A 22506-nucleotide genomic window follows, 5' to 3' on the forward strand; every position below is an offset into this window, starting at 1 on the left:
CTTCTGCTGAGAGGAACACGAGACTGAGCAGTACATGCAATGTGCTCCCCTTGAGGCTAAATGTATTTTTCTTGCCTTGTTGTACTCTCATTATATTGTTATGATCCCAGATGATGTTACTACTGGACAAGCCAGGTCTCAGGGTGGACACCTGGCTTGATAATATCCATCAACAAAAAAAAGTTAGCATCTAGCTTGTTTTTTTGTTTACATACGTGGATAGTGGCTACTGAACAGAGTCACAGCAGTCAGCTGATGAACTTTTAACAAAAGAGTAAAATAATAAGAAAAGATGAACTATATTACAATACTCCTTCATCCACAACTATACCTTAACAGATATATACAGATTTCTAAGGATAACAAGTTACAAAAGCTATCTTATACTCTCTAATATTCACAGTAAGTCAACAGTCCATGTAAACCAATAGGCACCCTGTGGTCAGACACACCATACTCTGAAACCAAGTGACATTTGCCACCCCAGACAGAGCCAGCCCACAGATACTTGTCACACTGCGATCCAACCAGTCTCACTGAACTCAGTCTTTTACACAAGGGTTTCCAATCTTCACTCTCTAAGAACTCATTTTGGAATCTCAGTGCAGAAGAGGCCCTTCGGCCCATCGAGTCTGCGCCGACATGTGAGAAACACCTGACCTACCTGCCTAATCCCATTTACCAGCACTTGGCCCATAGTCTTGAATGTTATGACATGCCAAGTGCTCATCCAGGTACTTTTTAAAGGAAGAGAGGCAACCCGCCTCCACCACCCTCCCAGAAATCTTTTCCCAAACCTACGCTTTCTCTCTTTTGCCTTCCGCAAAGGTCCATCTCCAGAGTTTCGAATTCTCCTTCTGATATTCCTCTTCCCTGGATCGCCACATGCATTCAAACGTCCTTCCACACACTGTTTCTCACTGACTCAGCCATACAACACTCAACAGTACACCACTGCCTCAAATGCCCATTGTAAAGTTACAGACCGTCAGGCTTTTTGCATGTCTATATTGCATTAAATCTGCATCCTGCAGCTTTCGTCTCTTTAAGCTTGAAGCCTTCCTCTTTGCTCCTTACTGTCACTTCCACAGGACGAAACCTCTTCCAGATTCCTGTCCTTTGACTAGACTGTCCTCTTGGGACATTTCCTGGTCCATTCCCCTGGGTTTGGGGACTTTATTCTTTAGTTTCAGGAACTTGCTTCTGCTGGCAACTGCTTCCAACTGAACTCAAGCTGCTTTTTAGTTTTGTGTGTGTGTGTGTTTGGGGGGGGGGGGCCCTCCCTGGAGCCCTGTTACTAGGCAACAGCACCATTTCTTTCATACTCATTTGCTTCAACTCTCCTTCAAGAGTCGTCAAAATCTCACTAGAAATGCAGGTTATCAAACAGAGCTTTAGACCTGCTGCCTCCATTCAAAAACTAAACTAGATCCCAGATTTCTCCTTTTAAACCACAAATAGAAAAAAAATATAAATTGAACTTAAACTTAAAGAAATACCTTATTTCTAACACACAAATACAAATATAAGCTATCTCAATTTCCTAACAACATGAAACTTCACCTACATATGCTTACCTCATTTCATTTAACTTTAGGTGCAACTTTGATACCATTTACAAAAGCAGGACAAGGAGTTCAGAATTAAAAGAACAATGCTGCTTGCATACAAGAATAGCAGGAAGTAAAAGGACAACATCCCCTATAGTTGCACACAGAATCAGACATTTTCATTTAGGGGCTAATTACAAAACCAAGGGAATAGCTTGAAATATTTGGTCTGTTAACACAGAGACTTATGTAACATGACAGGTTCATGAACTGAATGATGATAAAGTTTAAGTGCATCTTCATAAAGTTTTCACTTAGGATGTGAAATATTTAAAATGATGCATCAGTAAATTAATGAAATATCACATCAGAAATCATTCACTTTCTTCAAAGGCAGAACCAAAGTGACAGGATTGCCAAAACAGGTCCTCAGGAAATACCCGTTCAGCAATAAATCAGGCACAATGTGGTGAGTTGTCTTCCACATTATGATAGTGTATTTAGAATGATTTCAAGTGCATCAAATTCAAATTAATTTCCTTTTCAACAAGTTACTGATTCAAGAATTGAGAGGCAATTTGAAAACAATAAGAGTAAAAATTAGATTTTATATAATTTCCCATAGTTGAGATCAACTCTTCCTAAGATTTGACTTTTGCACAATGGCAACATTGGAGAAACAGCTCAGTTACTACACCAAACAGCTTTTAAACATTCTTTCGTATTTATAAAATTAAAGACATAGTAACACAGGAAAGAAAAATGGCAAGGTTGGAAAAAAAATAAACTGACTTATGCTGTTATACGTGATATCAATTTGGCAACAAATTCATAGCATAAACAAAAAACTAGGTTAAATTTGTGACATAGTATCATAAATTGGCATCGCTCCAACATTACTGCTCAGATCCATGTAAGGTGGTACAATAAATATAGAAATGGATCTAACTATTTAGTGGCATGATCCTTTCAGGCTGATGGGTTTGCATGATAAATTTCAAGCACCTATTGTAATGGTAGCTTCAAGTATTATAGAATCAACACCACTTGACTGACCATTTTCATGGGTTTTGCAAGTGGAAGCATGGGAATACCAATTTGCAAATTGGTAACATATAGTCACATATCTTGTCTCATTTTGTGCCAAGAGTCAACATATAAGCTCTGAAGAAGTGATACGGACTCGAAACGTTAACTGGATTACTAGTCTAGCTACATTACCACAGCCCCAGTGTTCCCTGCAATGAGGGAAACATCAAGCATCCTAATCTCAGGAAACTTAATGCTAACTGCCCAACCTGGCCCTCTCCACTAGCCAGTAAGGTAATAACCCCAACGAAGACAATCATCATTCAGGACCTTTTCCCAATGCCAGGCCAAAACTAACTGCCTGAAACCAAAACCAACATCCTAACCTGGAATGGTCCCTGTGTAAGCACATCATGCTAATGTATTCACAAGCACCACAGAATCAAAATACTCTATGGTTTCATAAAATATACACTTTCAGAAAGTGTAAACCTACAATGGCCTCAAAATATGAAATCCACACTTAAGATGTAGAATGGCTTTATAAAACCTTTATAGCTATAGTAATAACCAATTTAAGATATTCAATCGAGCTTGTAACATTGCTCATTTACGCTTCCTAGAAGCGATACACATCCATACACAGGAACCCATTTCTCTGCAAACAAAAGGAATATGTTCAAGCCTTGCATCTTTTTTTTGAGTTACCCAGGAGCTTGGAGAGCCTATAGCTCCCCATTGCTTCTCTATAGCAACACCTTGACCAATCTGAATTGATTTACCAACCAATGAGCACCGTGTAGTATAAATTGTTGTAATCATTTGAAATGTGGAATGCTTGATTATTCCCAATGAGTCAAGACAAAAAGCTTTGGCAATATGTTTCTATTTTCAGCAATAAATAAGGTACTAAAAAAAAATCACTCCTACTCCAGTACAACTTCTAAAATAAATCCAAGATTTATAACCTGGCATGTTTATGAATTCAATTACCAAAGGTACAAATTTGGGATCGAGTGCATATGCATTTGGTTGGCTTCAAACAGTGTCTTGCAGAATCATCTGAACTTGCCATGCAGACACATAAGTAAAGGGAATTGGATCGTGATCTGAAAAAGAAAAATTTGCAGGGCTACAAAGGAAAAGGCAGAGGAGTGGTACTAGATGAATTATGGCTGACTGTTAAAGGCCCCCTGAAATGGCTAGTTGTACCAAACTGCTACGACAAAGAACAAAACTGGACAGATCATCAAGCAGTAGGCATCAGATTCTTACATAATGAAACTGTACAGCCAAGATCCAAGACAACTCCATCACCATCCCTGGGTGTGCCTGTCTTATCAGAAAAAGAGGCAGAGGTGGCAGCACAGAGAAAATAGCCTTGGGAGCCCTCATCAATAACTTTGGACCCCACAAGTGTCATTGCATCAGATTAAACATGGGCAAGGAAATTCCATGCCAATTACCATTCATCATCCTTCACTCAGCTGATGAATCAGTACTCCTCCACGTTAAACACCACTGGGAAGAAACAGAGGAGTAAGGTCATAAAATTCTCAAAACTAGGCCCCCAGCACCTCATGGATGTCATCAGCAGCAGAATTCTATTCCACCAAAATCTGTAACCACATGGCCAGGCATATCCCCTTACTTTACCATTATCATAAAGCCAAGGGACCAAATCTGATTCACTGGAGGAGAACATGCTGGGAGTAGTACCTAACAATCAAGTGCCAACCCAATGAAGCTCCAAAACAGGACTACAAACATGCTAAACAGTGAAAACATACCACAGACAGAACTAAGCAATCCCATAACCAAAAGAGCAAATTCTCTTCAGTCCTGACACATCCAGTTGTGAATGGTGGTGGGGAATTTAAAAAAAAAAACTGAAGGAGGCAGCTGCACTAACATCCCCATCCGAAATAATGGAATTCAACAAGACAGGGGTGATGCATTTTAACCATCTTAAACCAGAATGGCTGCGAGGGTGATCTAGTGTTCCAGAACAAAGCATGCCCCTAGCCAAGCCAATACAGCTACAACACTGGCATTTACCTGACAAAGTGGAAAATTTCCAAGGTATCCTTGAAAAGCAGGGCAAATACAACGTGACTAATTGTCATTGCACCAGCCTATTTTCAAAGTGATGGCTGAGGTTGTTAGAGGTCAATCATCTCAGTTCCAGGACACCACTGTGGAGGTTCGTCGGAGCAGTGCCCTAGGCCCAACCATCTTCAACTGCTTCATCAATGACCTTCACTCCATCATAAGGTCAGAGGTGGGGATGTTCACTGATGATGCACAATGTTCAGCACCATTCGTGACTCCACAAATACTGAAGCAGTCCATGTCCACATGCAGCAAGACCTGGACAATATCCAGGCTTGGGTGGAAAGTAACATTTGTGCCACACTCAAGTGCCAGGCAATGACCATCTCCAACAAGAGAGAATCTAGCCAGCGACCGTTGATATTCAATGACATTACCATTGCTGAATCCCCCACTATCAACATCCTGGGGGGGTTACCAATGACCAGAAACTGAACTGGACCGCCATATAAAAACTGTGGCTACAAGAGGTCAGAGGCTAGGTCAGGAGTTTGATGGAATACTCTCCACTTGCCTGGATGGGTGTAGCTGCAACAACACTGAAGAAGCTTCACACCAGCCAGGACAAAGCAGCCCGCTTGACTGGCACTCCATCCAATAACATTCACTCCATCCACCGTCAACGCACAGTGGCAGCAGTGTGTTCCATCTACAAGATGCACTGTAGGAACTCACCAACATTCCTTAGACAACACCTTCCAAACTGACAACTGCAACCATCTAGAAGGATAAGGGCAGCAGATAGATGGGACCGCCACCACCTGTAAGGTCCCCTCCAAGCCACTCACCATCCTGACTAGGAAAAATATCGCCGTTCCTGTCACCGTCACTGGGTCAAAATCTGGAAATCCCTCCCTAACAGCACTGTGGGTGTACCTACACCACATGGACTGCAGCAGTTCAAGAAGGCAGCTCACCAGCACCTTCTCAATTAGGGATGGGTAATAAATGCTGGCCTAGCCAGCGTTGCCCACATCCCATGAATTAATTTAAAAAACAGAACAGTTTGTCAACAATACTATCAAATAACACTTACTCACTGGAGTTCAGTTTGGCTTCCACCAGGACTATTTGGTTCCAAACCTCATTATAGCCTTCATTCAAACATTGACAAGAGAGTTGCATTCCAGAGATGAAGTGAAAGTAACTGGATATCAAAGACAGCATTTGACTAAATTTGTCAAAGGTCCCTAGAAAACTGAAGTCAACAGGAATCGGGGGAAAACTCACCACTCTCTAGAATCATACCCTAGCACAAAGGAAAATGTTTATGATTGTTAGAGGTCAATCATTTGAATCCCAAGGCATCACTACAGGAGTTCATCAGAGTAATGTCCTGGCCCAATCAGCTTCAATTGTTTCAATTACCTACCCTCACCATTAGGTCAGATATAGGGATGCTCGGTGATGATTGAACAGCATTCATTTCCAGTTGCAACTCATCAGACAATGAAGCAGTGTATGTCCTAATGCACTATTAGCCAGACTACATTCAAGCTTGAGGTGATGTGTGGCATCAATGTCATTTACCACTTAATCTTGTAGCCACAGTAGAGACTAGGCACTTTGCAGCCAGTGTCTCACCATCTGACTCTAAAAAGCCTACAAGTACCTATAAAACACAAGTCAGAGGTCAGGCAGGGACATAGACAGGCTGGTGGAATGGGTGAAGAAATGTCAGATGAAATTTAATGCAGAGAAGTGAGAGTTGTGTTAGGAAGAACAAGGCAAAGCAAAGGGTATAATTTGGATGAAAGATCAGGGACACGGGTACTCTAAAGAGAAACAAAATCAATAATTAAACTAAAAATCAATAAATCAGAGGGGGTAACAGCCCCTAGTGGGGCACTGTAACTAAAACAAAAATGTGGAAGGAAACTTACAGAATTAAATCAAAATGTCATTTCCAGGGGTGGTGGGGGATGGTGGTGGTGATGACGATGCACCCCAGCCTCCACGATGCCCACCGATCACAGATGGCCTCTAGTGTACCTGTGGACGCCACATGCTCCCTCTCCAGGGCCACCCAGCTGTGAACATAACTGCGGTAGAGGGGCAGCCAGTCAGGCTAGATGACCCCCTCAACTTCCTGATACTTGGACCTGTTGATGGCCACCTTGGCCAGGCCCAGGAGCAGGCTTATGGGGAGATCCTCCTCCCTCCCCAGCCCCCTCTGAACCAGTTGATTAAAGATCAGGAGCCTGGGGCTGAAGGGCAACCAAAAATTGAGGAGCAGCCCCCTCAAATAATCAAAAAAGAGCTGCAACCTCGGGCAATCTACGTACACGTGGAACACAAACTACCCTTGGCCACAGAAAACACACGTGGCCTGGGAGTCTGAGTGTGTAGTCAGGTCCAAAGGACACGGGTGTGCACAAATTGTTGAGGATGACAGGGCAGGTTGAGGAAGTGGTTAAAAAGGCATGCAAGAGCCTGGGCTTCAAAAATAAAGGAAGAGAGTAAAAAAAGCAATATGTAATGAAGAACCTTCATTAAACATTGGTCTCACCATAGCAGGAATACTGTGTCTAATTCTGGACACAACTTTAGGAAGAATGTGAATACATTAGAGAAAGGCATTGTAGAAAAGATTTATAGAACACTTCCAAGAAAGAGAGATTTCATGATATGGATAGATTGGAGAAGGCTGGGAGGATAGTTGATAAGAGATGATAATGTTGGTAGAGAGAAACAGTGCCATTGACAGAGGGGGTCAAGAACCAAAGGACACCAATTTAAGGTGGGTGATTAACAAAAGAACCAACGGTAACATGAGGAAAATTTTTATGCAGCAAGTGGTTAGGATCTGGAATGTACTTTCTGATAGTATTGTAGATTCAGAATCAATCATGGCTTTCAAAAGGGAATTAGATAGGCAGCTGAGAGAAAAAAAATGGAGAAAAGATAAGGGAACAACATGTACATGACTGGCAAATGGCCTCTTTCTGTGCTGTGACCATTCTATAATGGCACACTCTCTACTTGCCTGGATGAGTGCAGCAACTCCAGCAGCACTTAAGTAGCTCAACACCATATAGGATAAAGCAGCTAGCTTGATTGGCAACCCATCCACCAACAGGACAACAATGGCTGTTGTGTGTAGCATCTACAAATGGCATCTGTGATAACATCTCTCAAACCCACAATTTTTATCATCCAGGAGGTCAAGGACAGTAGGACAGTAGGCACAAAAGAACACTACAAACTCTAAGTTCCTCTTGGAAACATATGGCCTTTCCTTCAACACTGCTCAGTCAAAATCTTGACACCACCACCCCAACACCACTGTCGGTGTACCATCATCACATGGATTGCAGTCTTCAGGAACAGCGCACCACCATCGACTCAAGGGTAATTTGGGTTGGGCAATACGTGCTGCTGTTGCCAGGGGCCACCACAATCCATGAATGAGCCAAAATAAACGCAGAATGAAATCTGACATGTGTAAAACAGAGGAGAAATGTGTTTACTCATGTGTTGCATTACATTTAAGTAACTACATGGATGCTGTCCCACACATTACAGGACTATATATTAAAAATCTGCAAAATGAAAAAACATCCATACACAAACGACATGGCTACATTTTACAGACTTGAAATGAATAGGTAGGCACAAAAGAAATACTATTTGAAATATGGTTGCTAATTAATGAGCCAGGGAAAAGCATGCAGAGGGTGGCAGCAGGCAAGCCAGGGAAAGACGGGGGGCGGGCAAAAGTTGGGGGGGGGGGGGGGGGGGAGGGGGGGGGGTGGGGGGGGGGGCGGTGAAAGAAAGGAGGAAAGAGAAAGGGATGGAAATTAGAAGCTGATCAGCAAATAGGAGGGATAAAAATATTTAAAAAAAGGAATGAGTCATTTATATGGCTTTCATGTTCTTAGCATATCACAGTGAATTACTTATGAAGTGCAATCGCTAGATCAAAATCCTGGAACTCTCTCCTTAACAGCACTGTGGGTGTGCCTACACCACATGGACTGCAGCAGTGGTTCAAGAAGGCAGCTCACCATCACCTTCTCAAGAGCAATTAGAGGTGGGCTATAAATGCTGGCCTAGCCAGTAATGCCCACATCCCATGAATGAATAAAAAAAAAACCTTTTTGGGGGGGTAATTAAACCTATTTTAATTTTGCAAAGCAAGGTTGGCAAGGAGCAATGAGATAAGTGACTAGTCAATCTCTTTTGCATGTGCTGGTTAAGGGACAAAAGTTGTGCTTCTTTGCACTGGTATCACAGGATCGTCTACATCCACTTCAACAGGCAAATAAGGCCCCAAGTTTAATGGTATCTGACAGATTATTTCCTTTTAAGCTAAAACTGAAACGCCAATGGGAAAGAAATTTTCTTGCTACAATATGGACTACTTGTCAGCTTTAGCTCAGTGGTAGATCTCTCGAGTCAGAAGGTCATAGATTCATGCCCCACTCAAGAGACTTGAGCACATTATTGAAACTAGCTCTCCAGTGCAATACTGACGGAGTGCAACACTGTCAGAGGAGCCAACTTACAAATGAAAACAGAGGTCCCATCTGCCCTCTCAAACAGATGCAAAAGATACGATAAGAGTACGAAAGTTTTTCTCAGACCCCGGTAAACATTTATCCCTCAACCAACATTATTAAACTTACCACTGTTTACCTAGCCATTTACCTTAATGATGTCAGTGAAACCTGTGCGCACAAAGTGGCTGCTGCTTTTCCATACATTACAACAGGGATTGAACTGCAGAAGTATTTAATTGGCTGTAAAGTGCTTTGGGATGTCCTGAGGTTATCAAGTTATCCCCTTTCATAAAGCAGCACTACAATCAACAGAAAACAACCACTATTTTAAATACACAATTAAAGACTCTAGGCTATACAGAAAAATGTCTGCATACTGGATGAGTTTATTGCAACTTTACTGCTTTCTCAACTTGAAGATAGCGTGCTTCCTGTAACAGTTCAGTCTAATAGATTTAATGCCTACACAAGTGCAATGAGAAACAGCAGCCAGAGTTGCAACATGGTCCAAATAATTGAAAGGGGTGATAGGTCCCTGTTCCGATCCACTCTGACGAAAGTCATGTTACATTAATATATCATAACATAAATATATTCAAAGATAACAGGAAAGGCAGTCAAGTCTGGAAAACCTGTTGACATCCCATTCAAAGTACAACATTAAATTACATTTCCAGCAATTGTCAGAAGAATGGTGTTACAGAACGACTGAAATTGTTTTCTACATTAAAATATAATGGAACACTATAAAGACCACAATTCAGGAGTTAAGTCTTTATTGATATAAAATTCAAATAGCAACCTTCACTGACTCAGTCTACTCTATGCTAGGGTGTCATACTATGCAGACTAGGAAGGCTCAGTTCAATCCCTGCTCTCTGATGAGTTAGCTGTCAACAAGTACGGTCATCAGATGTTATATTTAGCTGTTCCAACAATTGCTATGGGGTACTGTATAGGAAAAGCAAGAGAATGCAGCCAGGGATTCTGCTAATTGCTGTAGAGTGACCCCTCCTGGAAGAGATAGAGTGAGCTACAGATCAAGTTACAATGCTCTCACAATCAAGTACTAGCATTTATTGCCTACTTTCACAAATGAATGACAGACTAGAGCTTCAATGAAGATAAATTCACTGCTCAAAAGGAACTCAGCCACACAGACATCTTTTAAAATTTGGTTTCTAGGATTTGGATGGCACTGGCAACACATTAGCCATCCCTAGTTACCCCGAAAAAGTGTTGGAAAGCTCTCATGTCGTATTTCCTTTGAAACTGAGTAGCTTGCTATGTCATTTTAGAACATTTAAGTTTCCCTGCCCTGAAGGGTATTAGGGAGCCAGTTTGGCTTTTTTGACAACCCACCAGCTTTCATGGTGTCAGGCCACAAATTACCAGATTAAATCCAGTTCCACAATTTGCCATGGTGAGATCTGAACTCTCACCCTCTATGTTACTTAAGATTCCAGTATATAGCCCAGATCTGCTTTGCTCACAGACATCCGGGTGTGGATGCACTAGAACACTATCAGCCTTGGAAGCATTGTACATAAAAGGTGCAAAAAGAAAAAAAAAATCAGCCAGGGTTACCAATTCTGATCACTAACTTGCTTTTGCGCTACAAGGACTGTGGAACTTTTAAGCAAAAACATGAACAGGCTTAGCTATAGTGCTGCCCGATGGTTGAATAGCCAATGTTCACTAAGCTCACAAGCGAGCCATCACTAATTAACCAAGGTACTGAATGGCAGACAAAGCTCTGTGGAACCATGTCCCAGTATGTCCAAATGAGGCTGAAAATTGTTGAGAGGCTGGGATAATTCCGTCACAGGAAGGCAGCCAAAATTCATATTCCAGTTCAAATCACCACCTTTGGGCTAAGGTTGATAACGGGGAAGAAAAATAATGATAATTAGAGGAAATAGATTCCAACATTTAAGTCAAATATTAATTCATGTTTTTATATAGACAGAAAGGTAACAAATTAAAGTTGATGTTTTCTATAGATTGCTAGAGATTATAAGTACGTTTATCAAAGTTTGTCATTTCTCATTAGAATGTATGGGAAAAAGTTTAACAACTTGTATTTACATAATGCCTTTAATGTAATAAAACACCCCAAGGTATTTCACAGGAGCATTATATAGCAAAATTTGGCACTCAGCTACATAGAGCTATATTAGGGCAGGGGGTTAAAAGTTTGGTCAAACAGGTAGGTTTTAAGGAGCACCTTAAAAGGAGGAAAGAAGGGTTTAGTGAGGCAATTCCAGAGCTTGGGGCGGAGGCAGCTGAAGGGACAGACACCAATGGTGCAGTAATTTAATTCAGGATGCTCAAGGGGTCAGAATTAGATTAGCACACATATCTTGGACGTTTATGGGGCTGGAGCAGATTACAGAGATAGGGAGGCGTGAGGCCATGGAGGGATTTGAAAACAAGTTGAGGCATTGCTTGAGTGGGAGTTAAATTATTCAGAGTCCTAGCCTCCATGATTATTGATACTATTTAAGCACATCCTGGAGCTAAATTTTCATTTTTAAGTCAGCTAGTACAATCGTTCATATTTCAAATAGAACACTAGACTAAACAAATGAAGTATACCTGAAACACCTGAGAGAAAGACCAATGGAAAAAAACTTCCAATGTTATAGCATCATAAAGCTGTTTCTATTGCTTTTCTTACATACAGAATTCAGCTGAAATATTTAATGCATCATAACCAGGGATGCGTAAGTGTCAAAATTTTTTAGTAACTTACTTCATTGTTATAATTGCGCAGTTATCCATAAAATATCACCTCAATTTTATAATTTAAATTCAGCATTCCAACTTCCCAGATGGTTCCAAGCGTATACATGCTATAGCACTAAATCATCCTCACCAAGTTCAATTCAAAGTCCATCATGGCAGCACAAAAAAAATGGCCTATCTTTCTGCCTCAAATCATTACACCTAGGTACCCCGACTGAAGGTGGAAAAGCACAAACAGGATCAGGCTTAGCTTTGATGTCTCTGTGCTGAGCTGGTTGCCCATACTGTCCAGGCTTGATACAAAAAAGTCATTTGACCAAGGCATGAAGGAGCCAGCATCATACCTCAGCATAACTCCAACAAAATTTAGGACAGGAATGGAGAAGTAAAAGGAAATAGAGTGAAAAAAGAATTTATTAAGCCCTTTTTAAAGATGGAAGACAAAGGAGAAAGAGCTGGACAAGAATGTTGCGTGGACTGTAGAACTTTTTATTACAGAAAATGCAAACATGCATTGTGAAAATCTGCACAATGTAACCATTTATACTGCCACCTTCAGGGTAGTAAATCCAGTATGCACACTCATGCAAAAAAGTATGAAACTTCATCAAAAGAATTGCCTTGCTCTAGAAAAAGAGTTTAATCTTCCAAATGAAATGGGGAATGTGGAGGTTGGGGCAGGTGGGAGGTTTTTCCAAGAGCTCTGGCTTGTGGTACATAAAGGTCATATTTTTCATAACTAGGTATCACATCACCAGCTTATTCAATAAAAGGCTGAACATCTAAAACACTAACTAGATTCAGATGCTCAGCGCAAGTTTAGCTAATAGATTTTAACCAGGTTAGAGCCAAGGAAGGAAAAACAAAAGGCAATTTTTTTAAACTCAGGATTGTTATCCAGAAACTCTTGCTGGAAGCATATTTTTTGACACCAAGTAGGAACAGGTTTGATCTTGGCTGTATTGCCATCTCTGTCTCTTTCCCTTCCCCCACAGTCAAATAACGTGGCACTGTCAAAGTTCACACAAGCCAAGTATTAGAAGACAACTATTACCCATGAAGCTATATCACTAAGGAATTGACACCTTTTCAGAGAGGACAAAAATAAAGTCTCACAGGAAGTACACAATTTTCCTGGTCTAGATATTTTTTGTAGTATCTCAATTCCCACCCAAAGACTGTAACTACGTACCATATATATTTTACAACGTACACTAAATAGTATGATCATGCAAGTGTGATGCATTATTCATGTACAACGACAATTTGCTAAAAACATGCATCACACACTTACTTAACAGATTTAAACGAATCAAAGATAACTTACTTATATAGCTCCTTCAATGAAATAAAATGTTCCACAGTAAAAAGGAAAAGAATTAAGGATAGTGACCAAAAGCAAAGGCAAAGAGGTAAGAAATCAATACTGGTAAATTTAGAGTATTGCAAAGTGCAGAACGGAAACAGTCAGAGGTTCTGCAGCAAGAAGTAGAGAAAAATTAAATGAAAGAAAGGCTTGCTTATTTAGCCCTTTTCATTATCACCAGACATCTCAAATTGGTTTTACAGCCAATGAATAACTTTTAAAGTGTGGTCACCGTTGGAATGTATGAAAAGTGGTAGCCAATTGTGCACAGCAAGCTTCCATGATAATCTGTTTTTGTGATGTTGACTGAGGGATAAATATTGACTAGGAGACCAGGGATAACTCCCCTGCTCTTTTTCAAACAGTGTCATGGGATCTTTTACATCCACCAGGCAGATGGGACCTCAGTTTAACGTCTCATCTGAAAGATGACACCTCAAACAGTGCCATGCTCCCTCAGTACTAAACTAGAATGTTAACCTTCATTTCTGTACTCAAGCCCTGGAGTGGAACTCAAACCTGGAAAATTGCATAAAGGAATTGGACACAGAAACACAGGGATGAATGAATATATGGAGGTAGGAAGGGCAATGTTATGTGATAATTTGTAGAGGATGACAAGGATATTAAAATTGACATGTAGACTGATAGAGATCCAGTAAAATCTGGACAGCAAAGAATTGGGATGAAAACTTAAACATGGGATGGGATCCAAGAGACAAAGTTTAAAGATGTTGAATTTTATGCAGAGCAGAACTAAGGTTTCTAGCACAAAGAACATTGGGGTAATCAATTGGATGGTGATAAAAGTGTCAAAAGCAATTCAACAGCAGATGGGATGATGTAGTGGTCTTGGTGCTGTTTAATAACAAATACCAAGTTGTGCATAGTCAGATTTAATCTGAGGAATCAACCAAAAACAAAGAAGTTAGGTGCTGCAGGAGATAGTTTTAGCTGGCTGCTGAGCAAGAAGCCTTCAGTCTTGCTAAGGCTGAATAAGGTGGAGAAAATTCATCCACTTCTAGATCTTTATGTTGACCAAGTAGTCAACCAACACAATGATGGTTGAGGAGTCAAGATTGGTAGCAGCAAGGATAAACTGAATGTCATTGGCTTACGTGTAAAAGCTGACCCTCATGCCCACTAAGGATAGATCCTTGGAGAACTTCAGAGATAATACAAGAGCAGGAAAATGGAGGAAAATAGCATGGTCAACTGTGTCAAAGGCTGCAAAGAAGTCAGGAACAACAAGGTAGGAGCTGGGAAAGCACAACAGCTTTTGGCAATAAAAGGAGATAACCCATTTTCATACTTGTTACGTTGCCTCCAATTTCTGAAATTTCAGTTTTTATTTTTTTCAAATGCTATACACACAATGAAGCAAACCAGAAGATCAAATTTGGGAAAACCTTTGATAGCCATCGACAAATGTGAATATTTCACAATTTTGTAACACTGTAAATTTGGAATATATACTTTTGTCGCTCAACTGGTCAGTCTTATTGCCTTGCAAAATTATTCCAGTGTCCCCGCAAAAATGTCATTAATTTTAATGCAGCTTTGCTTAGTTGTGGAGCAACAGAAAGACTATTGCTACATGTATTCCAAGTATTAAATGAACAGCAAATCAGTTGGGAATCCTCTTTGTTCAAACAGATTATAACTGAAGTCAAATAGATACTATCCTTTCTTTTAAAAGATAATCTTGCGCATCTAAACACAAGGCGGCCATAATTCCTGAAATTATATTTATATAAGGCAAAGCATTTCAAAATGTTTTTTTTAAAGGAAAACAAGTTTATCCCTGTGAAAAACGCCTTACCTCTTATACATTGGAATAGTTTCCCTATTTTTTGATTACAAAGTAGATTTGGGGAAGGGTGCAGAATTAGTGTACCTGTATATGTATGTGCGCGCGCATATGCATTTAACTAGTTAATTATAAGTTCAAAAGTTGCCAATCTGAAAGTTCATGGAAGAAATTAAAGTTGGTGGACACCTAGTTCATCCTGATTAATAAACTAATAACATCAATAGTTCAGATTTGGAAATCACCAGTGAATTCCTTACTTTTTTTTCCTCCAACTTTTACCCATTTTAGAATTTACAGCACAGCAGCTAATAGTCTTTTACATTTAATCTCAGGACTTCCTGTTCACAAAGACAATTGAGAACCTACTCTGTCAAGTGCCTTAAAGGTTCACTGATAAGAACCCTCTAAGAGTTCTGCTTTTGAATTCTGCACATGATTTACTTACATAGTTAAAGCAAAAAACACTATCAAAATGTCACTTCAGTTTTCACTAAATTAAATTACTTTGTATATATTCATATAGCAGCATTATATACACTTCAGTTCTTAGTAAGTAAACAACTGGTACACAGTTCTGCAATGCAAAATTTGATACTTAAGCACACAAAAATAAATCTCTGATCACTGTCTTCACTGTCTGAATCGGTAAAAATGTAGCATAAAATGGGTTATATTACTGGAATAGTAATCCAGAGGCCTAGACTAATGATCTGGAGACGTGCTCAAATCTTACCACAGCAGCCAGGGAATTGAAATTCGTTAATTAAACAAAAATCTGGAATTTAAAAAAACTAGCATCAGTAATTGTGACCATGAAGCTACCAGATTATCGTAAAATCCCATCTGGTACACTAATATCCTTCAGGATAGGAAATCTGCTATCCTTACCCAATCTGGCCTATATGTGACACCAGATCCACAGCATTGTGGTTGACTCTTAACTGTGCTCTGAAATTGCCTAGCAAGCCGATACATTGTACTCAAAAAAGCATTTCACCACCATTTACTCACAATTAGGAACAGGCAAGAAATACGTAATTCCCGGCTATGTCCATGGTATTTTTTTCTTTAAAAGATGTGCATGCAACTGAACGTACTATTTTGTCTCATTTTGAACATTTATCTTAGGAATACACTTTTGTTACAATTCAAGGTTTCCAAAACACTAACATCATCTTCTACACAGGCAGTCCCTCAGGACTAAGGATGACTTGATTCCACTCCATTTTATGGGTTCTGAAATGGTTGATCAGCTCAGTGTGTTATCTACAGACACTGCCAGATGCAGGGCAGGTGGTGCTCGAAGGGTTGGGTAGATGGGTTGGTTGGAGGTTTGTGTGCTCTATCCAACACCTCCCCTTCACCTCTGCACATTCCCAAACTCTCTTGATGTGTTCAGTGTCTTCCTGAATTTGTCTTCTCCATTTTTGTCAGTCATAAGCCTGAGTTGGGAGATACGTTTGAACTCTTCAGGGATTCTTTGAGGACATTGCTAAAGTGTTTCCGTTGTCCTCCTGGGAATCTCCATCCACGATTGAGCTCAGAGTAGAGCAGCTGCTTCAGGATTCTGGTGTCGGGCATATGAACAACACATCCCACCCAGCAGAGCTGTTTTGAATGATTAGTGCCTCGATGCTGGTCAAGTTGCCTTGGGAGATGATGCTGTTGGACTGCCTTTTTTACAACTGGATTTGGAAGATCTTGCAAAGGCACTACTGGTGGTACTTCTCCAGTGCCATATAATTATGCCATGTTAACAGATGATTGAAATCAGAAGTGTGAAGTAGATTGCCAACCTAGTCAGAACATAGTTCACTTTGCTGAAGGACACTTACAAAAAGCTTCGACAAGAAGCTGGCTCCCCATGTGTGGAAGCAGAATAGGAAGGAAGGTGAACATGTGCTGGTTATTAAAATGCTTAGTAACAGTAGTGTCAGTTGCCTGTAACTAAGCATCCCTGTACTGATCTGTACACTAGTGTTAAAGCTCTATAAGGCATCTTATTAAAGTTAACATTCGAGAAATGATTGAGAATACAAAATAAGCTACTCAAGCACCAAAGCATCATGATCCATCCAAACTCAAAGCAGCTATTTTCTACATCTACAACTGATCTGACAATCTTAAAGAGAACCAGAGATTATCTAATGTAATTTATATCTTGAAGCTTTTACAAAAATACAAATGCATACATGCATCATTAAATACTATTGGCATATTACAAATTTAGGTCATCTAACAGGAGTGATGAACAAAAAGTAATCTTTTCAAATCTAAATATCAGGCTTGCTCTTCAAAATACTTGTAAAAGCTTTTTTCCCCGAAAAAATACAACTGCATATAAAGAAAAAATATAAACATACCATATCACCACTAACAAAAGATTGAGGGTCGATCCTATTTAAAACTTAAATGGCTGCTCGCACTACTCCGTTCTTTACAGCCAGAGGCATGCATCTATCTAGTCGTCAGATAACAAATTTCACTTAGTTAACTATATCTTATCCAATATTAGGATTAAGAATCGATTTGCACCTCGATTTCATAAATCCATCCTGTGGACTACACTACTGTATTCCACCTCCATAGCTGGAAGCGAGACCTCTACAGCTTTGCATGGTAGCTCGTTGTAAGGCAGGTAGATTTCTTCGAATCTTACCCATTCAATATGCTAACTGCTTATTTACAATGCACTTAAAGTCACTTTTCCAAAACAGACATTTTTTTAAAAAAAATCAATTTTTATGGCCATTACACCACTACAGAAAAATGATTTTAATCCCCCCCAAAAATGATCAAGATTCACTCCTTAAGACAACAGAAGATGGGGAAAAACTTGGCGTAAGCAAAAGACGGGATAGCTTCAGTCTTTCTTATAATTACTGTCAATGACCGGAGTCAAATTAAGCTGCCATCTTAGGTTAAGAGCGATTCTTTGTGTACAGCCTGTCCAGAGAGAAAACGCTGACCAAACAAACGAAAGGGAGAGCTGCTGTTCTCCTCATGAGAAAAAAGTTAGTTTACTGAGAAACGTATGGAAATAGTTTGAAAATTCACTAACCATACAGTGGGTAACAGAAATCTGATGGTTGACCTGCAAGTTTTTATTTTAAAAGTCTATGCGTATGTTCCCCCCCCCCCCACCCCTCGAACAAAGAGGTTTACAATGTGTGAATGTGTGTGTCCTTGCCGCCGAAGACAACGACAAACATGGATGATTAAGCCTTGATGATGGTGGTTGGTGAAATGTTGGGCGAGTGCTTGAGTGCCGTGTGGGATCTTCCCCTCCCCTTAACATTCCCCATTGCCCCCTTCACCTTGATTTTTTTTCTCCTTACACTTTCACAAGTGCACGTGTTTTCTGTCCTCTCTTGAACTCGGTTTTGAAATATATGCACACACACGCGCACACCTTAAGATTTTTTGAAAGAAACAATCGGCTTATTTTGAAGACGGTGCAAATGAATGAATGAAAAAAGTCGATTTGCACAGTTCCATGTCTGGTTTTTGCTTTACAGAAGTGAAAAGTGACTAAAAGCCCAGCTTATCAACAACACACTCGATTCTGTTGCGAAAGACCAGAAGTCTTTCAGACCACGTTCTGCCCTATATCAAAAAGGAGAGATTAAAACCACCGGCTGGACCAAGACTGAGCGACAACTAACCAGGACTGAAACCGACCACAAAGAGAAGCGCCTTTTTAATCTCTGCCTTTTGGTGGTTGTTACTCAAATACGACTGGCAAAGGAAACAGTAACGGAAACATTAAACACGCCGTTTGAGCTTGAAGTTGAATATTTTCCCCTTCAAAAAGAGCAATAATTATTTGTAAACCGCTTCTCTCCTTATCCCATGCCTCCTCAGCCCCTTTATTTATCACTCTCTTGCCCCTTGGAGCCCTCTCCTTTCCCATTGCCTCCCCTGACCCTCAGAGCGGCAGCAAGCCGCCGCGGTGCGTGTGAGAAACTAGTTCAAACCATTCGAGTCCACTCCAATGACCTCAGGGAACCACCAAGTACCCAAACCACACACAGATAGACAAGCGAGAGACAGAGAGAGAGAGAGAGGAGAAACTTACACTAAACCCACAATCATAGCACACAAAATACAGGACAGGGCGCCGACACTCATTTATTACCTCAGAGAGAGAGAGACAGTAAACTCACTGCTGGCTGTGATGAGGACAGCGCTGCTCTCTCTATTAATGAAATGTTAATGGCTGCTTTGCCAGCGGCAACGCACTCTCTAGTAGTGGTAGTTAGTGATCTCGCTGACCGCCTGCCCCCACCTCCTCCTCCCAGTCCTTTCATGTTTATTTACAGTCAAATTTCCTCTAACTCGACCCAAACGCCGACTCTCACACACTTCTCTCCGTACTTACTTTGTTGGTGTTCCTTTTTTTATTAAATTGTTTTTTCCTCACTCTTCTTTCGTTCTGGTGCGTTTCTAAATTTCGTTAATTAGAATTCTGTTTTGTTTTTTATTTTTTTAAAACAGTTTATTATAGATTTTTTTTCCCCAGCGGCGCTTCACTCGTGTTTTATAGTTGTGATAATCTTCTCGCTCGCCGCCTGTCCTCACTCACTCACTCCTTTGTGTTATTTCTCTCTCACCAGAAGTTGGAGCCCAGGCTTCCCCCGCGCGCTCCCGCGGCTTCCCTCCCTCTCTGCGCGTTCCCGCGGCTTCCCTCCCTCTCCGCGCGTTCTCGCGGCTCCCCCACCCGCCGCCACTCCGCACGTTGCGTGCGCGCACCCGCCGTCCCGTTCCCGTGCTCAATAACTCACGTCAGTGAATTTAATTTGCATATTTCTATGCCGCCTCCGGATTGGACATCCACCTCCCCCAACCGAGCACGCGGCCACGAACGCAAGGAAACGGACCGAAAGGGATTTTAAAAAAAATTCAAACGCCAAGATTCTGAATTTTAACGGTGCGGCTTGTCCGCCGATCGTGGAAAGTGCTTTCGCTTCTTTTCTTTTCTGGTTCGAAAGTTTGAGACTTTTTTTTATCTTTCGGTTTTTCCGACGCAGGAAAGGGGCAATAAAAAGGAAATGTTGTCCTCTGACGTTTGCCAATGGGATGAACGGTTAGTAATATGAAGGTTTGGAGGGGGAGGGGGAGTTGACGCGAGCCTCTGATGGACCTGAGCCAATCGGCCTTGACGTCTGTTTACACGCACAAGGGCCCGGATTCTGCCAGCTCCGTTATCTTACGTAGGTGAGAGTTTGAGGGGGATCCTGACTGAGGTGCCGAAGAGAGCGTGTTATTGCTAACCCTAAACTACTGCCTAACCTTAATTAGATGGAAAGTTACAGACCATAACATTGCACTGGAATTAAAGCCAGCTTAAAATTGCATATATCTTATAAATAATTTAATTTGAAACGGCTCCATTTTTGTATAAATATCATTGTTTGCTGAGTACTGAATGACGCAAGTGAACAATAAAATGGACTCGCACCTCCCACGCGTGCAGCCTGAACCACGGCACCAGCTTTTGTGTTGTGTCGGCAGGAGTCGCGGCACATTAAATTGTTGAATTCAGTCAAACCAACAATTACTCACTTCTTGTATGTTTTAATTACGGTTAGGACCTATCCCTGTAGATACTAAATGTGCATGATCTAAGTGGCACCCAGGGGAAGTTTTGCCTTTAAATAAGTGTGGACTGCACGTTTTCGCCATCCGCCAATGCTGCCTTCTTCCGTGGATAGCCCTGCAACAACCGACACGGAATCGGTTTCACATTCAGCTCCTTGACGTAAGTTAACAAGTCACAAGGTGCAATAACCTTTTGTGGAGCAGGTGGATTGTACGCTGAGGAGGGGAGGGGGATCAGCCATTTGTAAGCGTGCGCAATACGAAATATTCTTAACTACCAGTTCTTCACTTCTCAGTTTTATGGATCAGTGTAAAACGTTGTTAGGATCTTGTATATAATAACTTTATGCGATTTTAAAATTGAGTTTAATCAGAATTTATTCTTATGAAATTAAATATTTAGGAACAATGTGATGCAATGTGTATGAAAAATATACCCATTATGAATAAAAAAAATCCCATTGATACATTTATCTGGTCCGTGATAGTTTTAGAATTGCATAAATAGTGCATGTTACTACTTTAACTTCTCTTCATGAGAATGGTTACATTCCAAGAGTTACAATTTTTAATCCCACTTATATAATTAGGTACTTAGAGACCCACAAAACACTTGCATTGAAATTAGTATCGTTACTGCAACAGGACTTTTAAATTCCCATACCGTCCCATCCTTATTCCCTTCCTCCAACCGCCTTCCCAAGTCTTATATGTGTATCGTTCCTCCTGTAGTGTCCCAGATTAACAAAAGAAAACTTTTTTCCAGTTGCTGCTTTCTCAAATGATACCACACATTGTATATTCATAGTTAAATGAGTTAAAATTAGGCTTGTTCCTGCAATGCTACCGCTAGCACCAAATAACCATTGAGATATGAATTGACCTTCCCCCCCCCCCCCCCCCCCCCCCCCCCCCCCCCCTTATATTGGAAAATGCACGAACTCGTGTCTTCTCACAAACCAATCACTATCTGGAGTTATTGTGAAAGATCATAATACCAGCAACTTTTCAATGGTGTAGAGGTAGTCCTAAACTCGTTCAAATAAGGGGATTTTTAATTCTCCAAGGTGTTCTAGTTCATTGCTTAACCACAATCTCTCAGACCCAACATTTATTTTGTTGAGTTATGTCAGATAGATAATTCAAAATTTGAAGACAAAATCAGAAATACTCCTATTTCATGATAAGGAGTGTGAGATGGTTGTCTCAGAACAAAAACTGGAGGAATGATAAAGTTCTGCACATTTTGGGATATTTAGTACTTCAAATAGATGTCAAGTTTAGCAGAATTAACATGAGCATCCACCATATAAGCAACGAAAAAATAGTCCATTAGCACTAGTAATAGAGCAGCAATAGTTGTCAGTTCACAAATAGCAACAGGAATTGAGGCTAATTCATTATGTTTTGTAATTGAAAACCCCACTGGCTTGTTTGGATGGGATATGCTATTTACAGGCATGATGCATCTACTGCACAAAAGCTGATCACTTGAAATGGGATGCTGTGGAGGTGGTACGATAGTCATTTTTAAAAAAATCACACATCAAAACCATCCAGCTGTTACATTTTTAAATTCCTCTGCAGCAAAACGAACAAAAAGAAGCACTTCTTCATACATTTTGAGGTTGCTGCACAATATCTTCAAGGTAAACTGTAAGAAAAGTCTAAGTAGGATCATACCATCAATTCTATTTTCTACCTATATAAATAAAAAGAAAACAGAAGTTGCATTTATATAAAAGCAAAAAACTGCAGATGCTAGAAATCCAAAACAAAAATAAA

The 22506-nt window shown here is 40.5% G+C and overlaps 1 protein-coding gene across 3 annotated transcripts in view; it reads right to left on the reverse strand.

Annotated features, from left to right (window-relative positions):
• The window catches only part of chd7 (chromodomain helicase DNA binding protein 7), a 273969-nt gene extending 253954 nt beyond the window's left edge, over nucleotides 1-20015 (reverse strand). The window contains exon 1 of one of the 3 annotated variants that reach the window (XM_041189422.1): nucleotides 19905-20015. The gene's annotated coding sequence lies outside the window, so the exon portion shown is untranslated. Of the gene's footprint in view, nucleotides 1-19258; nucleotides 19349-19501; nucleotides 19719-19904 lie in introns of those variants that run through there. The other 2 variants (XM_041189420.1, XM_041189421.1) reach the window with 2 other exon arrangements.
• Nucleotides 20016-22506: the final 2491 nt, after the last annotated feature.

The sequence above is a fragment of the Carcharodon carcharias genome, chromosome 6, assembly GCF_017639515.1.
Source record: "Carcharodon carcharias isolate sCarCar2 chromosome 6, sCarCar2.pri, whole genome shotgun sequence".
Lineage (NCBI taxonomy): Eukaryota > Metazoa > Chordata > Chondrichthyes > Lamniformes > Lamnidae > Carcharodon > Carcharodon carcharias.